Source organism: Maylandia zebra, linkage group LG5 (genome assembly GCF_041146795.1).
Source record: "Maylandia zebra isolate NMK-2024a linkage group LG5, Mzebra_GT3a, whole genome shotgun sequence".
NCBI lineage: Eukaryota > Metazoa > Chordata > Actinopteri > Cichliformes > Cichlidae > Maylandia > Maylandia zebra.
Window position 1 is genome coordinate 20,188,550 of NC_135171.1, and position 8,497 is coordinate 20,197,046.

Here is an 8,497-nt window from a genome sequence, read left to right on the forward strand (position 1 = left end):
TTTTTTGTTTGGCTCCTCCTGGGATGGAACCAGGGGTCTTTCGCAGGTTAGGCAAACGTGTAAACCACTACATTATGGAGCCACTGTCAGCTCTCAAACGATGATCCGCCGAAATGCACACAAAGCTCTCTAATCTGCTCTGCGTGTAACCAGTGATGAATATGAATGAGTGTATGAATATAGATGAGAGGAAAAAATAAATTAATATTAATGAAGGCCGTGCCTTCTCCCTCTGACTGATGGTGTGGGCACAGAGAGTGGAACCAATCAGTCATCACACAGGAACCCCATGATTGGCAGGCAGGCCGTTTGCTCTTTTCACTATTACAAGACCACCTCAGGGTGTGTGTGTGTAAGTTTTTAACTAAACATATGTGCTCGAGTCCTTGTATGGTGCAAACACACCTGGATGCATTTATAAAACATTATTTTGCAATGAACTACATGCAGTCTGAGGGATTTTGAAGCAGTACTTGTTGTGCTGGTTAATTTGAAAATAGAATATAATGAATGCATCCACCCTGATAAACTAATGACATTAGTGCAGAATGGTTGTTGGGCTTAAAATTACATGCAAAACAAGTACACGTGTTTTCCCCGATGGTTTTATTATCATTATACTGATTAAACCAACTCCAGAGCTTAATGAGGCATGCCAGTCAAATGGGAGATGCATTACAGGGTGAGGTCAGAGGTCAAAATTCCTTATTGGTCTAGTCATTAAATGATACAATATCAGTGACGCTGGATGGCACAGTTTTGATCTTTTCAGTGCCACGGAGTGACTTCCCTCAGCTTCAACTCCGCTCTCAAAAGAAAAACCTTTCACAGGGCAAAGCCTCTCAGTGCTTCATTAAAAGACTAATGCAGCATCTCCTGTACCTACAGCTGTGGGATCATTTGCCACCTCTTTACCTTGCGCTTCTCCCCATTTACTCCAAGCCTCCTATTCCAGGTAATTGGAATTGGTAGCCTCGAGTGGCTGCACGGATTACGCTGTTCCCCAACCATCTGTAGGGTATCGACTGTTTAGTCCTTGAACTCTTTAAGAGATAAATGAGTCTTGGTCAGAGCTTAAATGTCATAAGGAAAGCCACAAATGACTGCATTAGTAAAAGGTCACAGCCAGTTCAAGGGTTCTTCATTAAATGATTGAGGGAGCTTACATGTCTGCTATTAGAGGACTACAGTGTTTATGAACGCGAACCTGATGCACATAAGCAACACCAGTCAGTATTTTCTTTTGCAATGCTATTGTCTTAGTAATTCCTTTTTTAAGCCTTTAGAGATTTTTAAAAATATTTTATTATATTTCACATCCCCTCACCAGCACCAATACAGTTCAAATTACATCTTATTTACTTTAACGCGGGCATTTTTAGGTGTAAAATATGCCTTTGCTTTTCGACAACAAACATTTCAGCCGAGGGCTAAACCCAAAATTCAATAAAAATAATAAATCAAAAAATATGTTTTTACCCTCAATAAACATGAGGCAATAATTTTGAGTGAAATGCAACTTTTTATTTGTTTATTTAGACAAATGTTTTTTTTCTCTTTAAAAAAATGTGCTTGATATAAACTGAGTGCAACAGATTCCATTAAATGTAAATTTTATATTGACCTTATGTAACAAATTGCATGTAAAATTTACATATAAATAAATATGTTAAAGCCAGCAGTGTGGGTAGAATTGTTTTTTGAATTTGTACTATTTCTGTTGTTTTTCTATTGATTTTTCACTATATTTCATAAAGACTGCATATAAAATATGAGCAGAGCCACCACATCATGTTTTACTGTCACCATCTTAACATTTTGAAGTCTAACATGACCATTAAAGAGTGGATTTGACTGTGAAATTTAGAGATACTGTGAGGGATACATTAGAGCAGGCCCACCTTTCCTCTTTTTTGACATTACAGAGGATCAGACTTGAAGACTGTTCTATCCTGTCAGACATGAAACTAGAAACATCCAGAAATAATCTTTAACACAGTCCATGACAACTCGTCTTTAAGAAATTTGGGGAGAATAAGTGCACATATGAGAAATTATAACAAGGAGATCATTCGTATAAATCAGATCAAACTCAGAACAGAAGACTGAGAACAATTTGTCAGACTGATAGGGGTGGGGGGGCTTGTTCTGTGCTCTCCAGTGAGCGAACTATAAACCCTTTTTTTTTTTTTTAAATGAATTGATGATCCAATAATTTTTTTAACAGATTAACATGTGGTCTCCAACTGTAACATATGAAATAACATCAGTTTTATGAGTAATTTGCTTCATTTTAGATGAATTTGAAGGGAAAACAGTTATTTTCTGTGGCTCTACACCAAATAATAGGATGTTGTAGTGAAGAGATGCATGATGCTCTAAACAGTTAAATAATCCTTCATTGGTTTCTATTGTATAGTAATTTGAGCTACCCTGCTTCTAGCATTTTTCATATTGTACTTGTGTAAATAGCTCAGAGCTAAACCAGTCTGTATTTCCTACATTTCAAATAATTATTTGAATTTAATCTTTGCTACAGTTTTTTATGCCGCACATCCCTGATGCCAGTCTCCCATTCCACCACATCCCAAAGGAGATGTTGGAATGTGATAGTACTGAGCGGCCCATTCTGTCCGTGTGGTGTTGAAGCAAAAATCAAGACTCACATCAGATCAAACAACATTTTTCTGTTATCCTTTTTTTTTTTTCAAACTAATGTAAACTGTAGCTTCCGTTTCCTGTTCTTAGCTGACACAACTATGAACTGATGTAATGTTCTGCTGCTGTAGCCCATCTGCTTTAAGGTTTGTTGCCTTCCTATCAGCTTGAGGCAGTCTGGCCATTCTCCTCTGACCTCTGGCATCAACAGGAGGTCAGAGGAGAATAGCCAGCAGTTATTTTCACCAGAAAACTGCCACTCACTGGATATTTTCTCAATTCTCAGAACACTAAAGATGGTTGTGTGGGAAAATTCCTTTAGATCAGCAGTTTATCATCTGGTACCAAAAACCATGACACATTCAAAGTCAAAAATCCCTTTTCCCCCCTCATTCTGATGCTTGGTTTGAACTTCAGCAGGTCACCTTGACCATGTCTGCATTCCTAAATGCATCAAGGTGCTGATATGTGATTTGGTGATTAGATATTTGTGTTAACAAGCAGTTGAACACTTATACCTAATGAAATGGCCCATAAATGTACAGCAGTATGGGCCAAAGAGCCATATTAGACTAAAAGTTTATGATGAGTAGGAGACTGAGAGATTTGGTGAAAATAGTTTAAAATCGTGTTTTCTGCATAAAAAGGAAAATAAGTGTTATTTCTCTAAATAATAATGCACTGAATAAATTCCCCTTTATGTTGTCTTCTTCTCTAGTATGTCACAATACGCAGCGAACAGTGAAGCTCACTAAACTCCCAGTTAAGGTCAGATATCCGGAGTGTCAACTTTGAGCTACTGGTGTGAAGCTTTCTTTTCCCGCAGTCTCTGTTGCTGTCATGAGAAGGACGTATCAACAGTGGCAGGAATCATGTGACAAGTGTGATGTTGGAAATGGTGACATGTACTGTATCCATGGTGTCAGTGCATTGGACTAGACAGGGCTGTCTTTCCTGTGGCACGACATACTATGTCAGCACTGTGTGTCACATTACCCTAGGGGCACCATTTCTGTGAAAGCGCCACTAAAACCACCAATGTCCCTGTTAAACCCTGTAGAGAATCTCGCCATAGAAAGAGATAGTCCACAAATTATGAGTGAATAGCTAATTAGAAGCCATTGTGCACATAATAGGCGAATAATTTGTGGCTACCCAAAATAAAATGTTACATGATCATCTCTGGGGGAACATAATCGGCTTATATGGTTGAATCTTCTTTTGTACAAACCCCCTCTGAAGGCTTTTAGCCTGCCAGAGGTGGTGTCGCCCGGGGTTACACATTTTTATTGCTCTTCTGCTTTACAATACACACAGAAAATACAAAATGCCCACAATTACCGTGAGATAGATGGCTCTATCACGGGGTGTATATTAAACAGGAGGAGCGCACAGAATGCCGTAAATGAGATCATGGATTACAATTTTTTAATTGGTAAATGGGCTCTGAATTTAAACTTTAATGCAAGCTGATAGAGAAGGACAGATACTTTAAAAGGGAGAAACTGCATCCTCAGGCCCCATAAATCAGAGTTTTTTCCTCTGTCTGCACTGTAGAGCCAATTAGTCAGATGGATGTGCAGTGTTATCTTCACTCCGGCTCATCTCCACCACACAGTCACACAGCTCCTGTAAACTACTGTGGCCGAATAGGCCCAGATAAGATCAGTAATAAAGAGCCACCATGCTGATATTTTTGCCGTCGTAGCAACTAAAGAAGGAAAAAAAAGCAAACATTACCATCGCACATGCTCATCTAATCATATCACTTAGCATCGGAATGTTATTGAATACGTAATAAAATGCTTCTGTAACTGCTACACTTTCATTTCACTCATTTCATTTGACTGAAGCGTTGAGCTAATAAAATATTTCACATTCGCACATCTTGTTGTTTCAGTCTCTTTATTGCAAACACCACAGTGAGAAGATTTCAGAAGTGACAGCTTAAAGAGGTACTCAAAAACCAAACACGTTCGTAAAGCTGCGGGAACAATGGGAGAACTGTAATTGAAATAACACAATTCAAATTATACTGGACATGTCACCCTTCTCAGCTTGCTCAGAAGAAGAAGAGTTTAAAATACATGAAATTGAAAAATGTTCCTTGTGAATCTGCTCTGTAATTGTACAGAGACAGGAAGAAATCATGCTGTGTCATTTGGTGACTCAGCCCTCATCCCGATGGAATTTTGATTATCTCCACAGTCTCACTTTGTTCTTTTTTAATAAGCAGTTTCCTTAGCACAAAAAACCTTGTAATGGCTTCCTTTAAAATAGAAAGGAAGGAAAAAGACAGCGCAAACTCATGGTTATATAGATAAAGTGACAAGTGGTCACATACTGTGTTGATCGGTCTTGAAGGTCACCGATTTGCAGTTGCTATCTTTATTCCCATGATGATTTGGTTTGTTCGTGATCACGAAAACATCCTGCGAGGAGTTCAATGGCACACTTTTGTACATGGATGGCTTGGTCTGACACCATTAGTCTGCTTTCCGTGACTTTGTCTGCATATCAAGCCTCCTCCACCCCTACAGGGCTCCGTGTGGATGGGACAGATGTTCCCTTGTAGATGTGACATCCCATCAAAGCCTGGGAAACCACGTAAAGGCTCGCCTAGCTTGGGCTCAAACTGGTATTCACGCATTTCCATTGCCTACAGTCAGCGGGGTCGGCCACTCACCCCTGGGACTGCGGGTGGGTGTTGATGTGCCAACCCTCTTCCATATCCCATTGATGTCCTCAAGAGTCCAGGTTAGAGGTCAGCCCTTAAGGTGACAGGGTCAAACTTCATCTCATGAATATGGAAGAACACAGGACTTAGGGGACCATCTGGTAAGCTCTATGGAAACCAAACAAATGAGCCTGCTGAGAGGGTGCCGCATTAGTGTAATTACTGTGGACGTTGCAGGCCTAAAAAGCAGTGTCAATACTTGTTGGCTTCCACTTTATCCCCTAGCATCTGCAGGTGGATTAGACTAAAGTGAAACAGGAAAAACACCCAAAGCTTCCATTACTGAAACATATAACTAATCCTCTGCTAGTTTAGCATTGCTTTAAAAAAATGTAAGCTATTATTCCACATGGGCCCATAAGCCATTCAGTTTCCTCTGTAGTTATTGCACTGTCAGATGCTAAACTGTGTTTTGCTTTATTTGTTTTCAGCATTTGCTGTGCAGTTTTGTCAGTTTTGATTTTGTTCAGGTATCTGGTTGTTGGTTGCATTGCCTTACTTATGATGTCTTCTCTCCCGGCCTGTCTTTGTGGCCTTAGACACAGACTTGACCTAGCTTAGGTCCAGTCAGGGATTTTTGCCCTGCTTACTTTATTTCCCATGTTTCCTGTAACTTTTCCCTGCTTTAAACATTAGCTATCTAAATAAAGTAAGTAACAGAAAGACAAAAAGGCCAAAAATAAGCCCTTAAAACAATTTTCAAAAGATATCCTTATTGATAAAACATCATTAGAGTGTAATGATGTCCATCCAACAGAAATCTATATAATTAAAAGTTGGAAGTCTGACACTTTATGCACAAAATTATACTTCAATATTACATTTTTCCTGAAAAAAAAAAGACCTTTCTACAGGCTATAAATGTCTGAGTAATGGAATACAGCTCCCTGTCTAGTGACCTTGATAAAAATCTCATCCTGTTTCTGACACTGTGTGTGGGTCTTTGTGGGCCTTTCACTGGAGGCGAATCATGGGTCAACTTCTCGCTGTCATTCTGCTCGCCTTTCTCTCTTTCCTTCACTTACAGCCCCCAAGAGTGGAAAAACAAAACAAAACACAATGCTGCTCTGTGTCTTATTGTCTGTCATCACATATGTTTGTCTCGAGAATTTTTTTTTTTCATGTTTGACTGTAGCCAACAGTGGGCCTATTCTTTTGTTTTGCTCACTGATACAGGTGACCTGGAGTCAATGAAAGCAGAAGCACAGGCCTAAAGATTTCAGAGGGAGTGTCTGGATGCTTTTTACATCAGTGAACAGTGTCTGAAAGCTTGTTTCTGTAGAGGAACTAAAAGTGACACTAGCCCAGGTGGCATCAGAACAGCTGTGTTTACATGTATCATTTTTTTTGCGCTAGGTTTGATGGGGTTGGGCTCAGTGAGTCTTTCTTTAATTCTTTATTGTCTAGTGCTTATTACTACTCGTCAGAGTTCAGTCTCTCAAATAACATGTTGTCTAACAGTATACTTGTCATCCAAAGCCATACTGGAGTGTGATGGATAATCAAAGGAAAGATGAAGAGCATAAAAAATGAGATGGAGCTAAATGTTTAAAAATAACTACTAGCTAGAAAACACGCCAGTCAGAAACACCAACCGAACAAATACACTAAGCCTTTTTATATTTTTGTAGCTTGGGTTCAGTTTCAGTCATTGTTCAGTTCTTTTAATACTTGATACCTGAATATAAAGATCATGTTTATTAGGATGGGCTATGATTATTATATTCTTAGTGAGTTTTTGAAGGTGCATCTACACCTTTAGCATACCTTGAAAACTCAGCATTCAAGCAGATTGGTTAGTTTGAAATCTTTTGCATTTGTATTCTGGATATCTTTCATCAGACAAACATGGACAAATTTCAGCCTTGTATAACTGACCTTTTGGTCATGGGTGCAGACTCTCTTTCCACCTTCCTCCATATTTTGGGAGTTAATAATCACCTTTTTCCAAAATTCCTATACTAGACATCCAATAATGCCATTCATATGTGATTTCTTTGGTCTTGATAATCATGAAAGGACATCTGATGTCATGAAAGTCTTGAATAAACACACAGGTTCACGGGGCAAAGTGAGAGCCCTAGGTGGAAGTCAAGTTTCAGGCCTGAATTGATGTTTCAGTCCTCCCCTGAAGAATCACATCAATGTGCAATAATATCACCTGGAGTGCCAAAAAAACCCATGCAGCAATAGCAAAAGCAAGCTGCAGTTTGAATAGCTTTAAAACTATGAAGCTGTTGTATAGCTAGCTAAGCATTTAGCATATTGTCAGGCACTGTTTTATAAGGAAAATATGCATGTAAAGCACTGTCAGTCATTCATTTATCAGGTGACTGGGAAATCTATTATTTTCACACCTAATATAACTACTGTACAGTTGTCAGTAGTTGTTCATAAGATACTGATTGGTGGGATGTTGCTATTATTGCGAGACTCTAGCTAGTATTTGTGATTTTTGTCCAGAATTAAAATGTATTTTAATACGTGACTTTGGCCATTTAGAAGAATTGATTTGGATGAGGTGCTTTCATGCTAAAGGAGCTACAGTGTAGTACACATGACTATGACTGGTTACACAATCTTCCCTATCTTGACTGTTGGATAGTGATAGTGTTTTTTTTCCTGCTTGTTTGAATTCAAAAGGCATTGCATTATATGCATCATAGTGTCTACCCATATGGAAAAGATACATGTAAATCTTTGTAGTTTGTATCTGTCTTGTGTAGAGATGGCACGATACCACTTTTTTATGTCCGATACCGATACCGATATCATAAATTTGGATATCTGCCGATACCGATATGAATCCGATATAGTGTTTTTTAATCAACAAAACTGTTTTTTAAATATCTTGCTGCATTTTGTATAAGTTCATACTCAAGTTTAAAAGAACAACTACACTAAAGCTATTCTGTTATACCTGTATGCAAAAAAAAAAATATTTCATAGTTCAGCAATACTGATCAATCTAATAAACTTAAACCTACACCATCCTCCCTATTCTGGTATTTTAAAGAGTACTTAGCATAAATATTAAGCAACCTAACTAATAGGGTTCCAACTCCCAGCAACAACAAAAATAAATAAATAAAAAATAGGGAA